The sequence below is a fragment of the Eschrichtius robustus genome, chromosome 1, assembly GCF_028021215.1.
Source record: "Eschrichtius robustus isolate mEscRob2 chromosome 1, mEscRob2.pri, whole genome shotgun sequence".
Taxonomy (NCBI): Eukaryota; Metazoa; Chordata; class Mammalia; order Artiodactyla; family Eschrichtiidae; genus Eschrichtius; species Eschrichtius robustus.
Window position 1 is genome coordinate 71,079,766 of NC_090824.1, and position 1,824 is coordinate 71,081,589.

The 1,824-nt window shown below is 42.7% G+C and overlaps 1 pseudogene; it reads left to right on the forward strand.

Annotated features, from left to right (window-relative positions):
- The first annotated feature begins 1,126 nt into the window (after positions 1 to 1,126).
- LOC137758619 (histone H3.3C-like) lies at positions 1,127 to 1,617 on the forward strand (annotated as a pseudogene).
- Positions 1,618 to 1,824: the final 207 nt, after the last annotated feature.

Below are 1,824 nucleotides of genomic sequence, written 5' to 3' on the forward strand. Positions count from 1 at the left end.
AATGGTGTGTTAGTTTCTGCTTTATAACAAAGTGAATCAGCTATACATATACATATATCCCCATATCTCCTCCCTCTTGCATCTCCCTCCCACCCTCCCTCTCCTTTTAAAGAATCTCTTTAATTTAAAAGTCAAGCATATCAAGTCTTCTATCCTGCTTCACAGGATGTAGGGGACATTATTCCAAGGCCTGAGGCTTAATAGGGAGATGAGCAAATGTCCCTTCTCCCTCAATGTACTGTATCAATGATTTCTAAGGATAATTTAGTCTAACACTCCATGAGAAGTTAGAGTATTTGCCAATGGTTCTGTTTCCTAAAAGAAAATTGTAAGTTTAGAGCACAGCATTGCATCAATTACTATAATTAGTCTTTGATATTAAAAAAATAGACATTTTTAGCCTGAATATGACTTTGAGTAGTCTCCTGGTATCTGTAATCTTTCCCCCAAAATCCTTTATATTATATGTCAAAAAGAGAAGAAAGACCCTTAACAAAAGATGGATCAGATTACATTTGGGTTTTGGGTTTATTTCTTTTTGCTGTTTCAGAAGAAGTCATTCAATCCATTCTGTTCAACCCATTCTGGATATAGGTGTGAGGGATGGTGACTTCCCCAGGACAGAATCAGAATGCCAATGTCCTATCCCTATTTATTCCTTTGTAAGTTGTGTACAGCCAAATCACTGGGTTTCAAATGACAGAGCTCTCACAGGTTTCAAGAAAGAGGAAGACAGTTTTTCTAATCATTTAAGTACCATTTAGTCTGATTTGTAATCTATGGAGACTGCCAGAGAAGGCAAAGAGTTCTTGTGGAGTAATATAGAGGGGCTGGAAGTTCTGAAAGTAGTGGAGAAGAAGACTAGGATCTCAAGTCAGGAGAGTTGATTGAGAAGGGGTTTGCTACTCAGAAGTGCTAGGTAAGTGATCCTAAAGACCCTGCAGTTGTTGCCATTTAAATGCCTGGAAATGTTGGATCTGAGTTTGTGATACCTGAACAGCCTGCCTTCTCAGCACTTGCGTCAAGAGACCTCATGAAAGAAAAAGGTGTGTTGGGGGATAGACTCGGTGTCAGCCATCTTTCAATTGTGTTCGCTGCCACCGCCGCGCCGCTGTCACTCTCCGTCGCCAGCGCCGCCTCTAGCTCGTTGAGCTCCAGCCGAAGGAGAAGGGGGGTAAGTAAGGAGGTCTCTATACCATGGCTCTTACAAAGCAGACTGCCCGCAAATCGACCGGTGGTAAAGCACCGAGGAGGCAACTGGCTACAAAAGCCGCTCGCAAGAGTGCGCCCTCTACTGGAGGGGTGAAGAAACCTCATCGTTACAGGCCTGGTACCATGGCACTCGTGAAATTAGACGTTATCAGAAGTCCACGGAACTTCTGATTGGCAAACTTCCCTTCCAGCGTCTGGTGCGGGAAATTGCTCAGGACTTCAAAACAGATCTGCGCTTCCAGTGTGCAGCTATTGGTGCTTTGCAGGAGGCAAGTGAGGCCTATCTGGTTGGCCTTTTTGAAGACACCAACCTGTGTGCTATCCATGCCAAACGTGTAACAATTATGCCAAAAGACATACAGCTAGCACGCTGCATACGTGGAGAATGTGCTTAAGAATCCACTATGATGGGAAACATTTCATTCTTTTAAAAAAAAAAAAAATTCTCTTCCTGTTATTGGTAGTTCTGGACGTTAGATTTTTTTTTCCCCCCGTGGGGTCAAAAGGTACCTAAGTATATGATTGCAGGTGGAAAAATAGGGGAGAGAAACAGGTATTGGCAGTTTTTCCATTTTCATTTGTGTGTGAATTTTTAATATAAATGCGGGGACA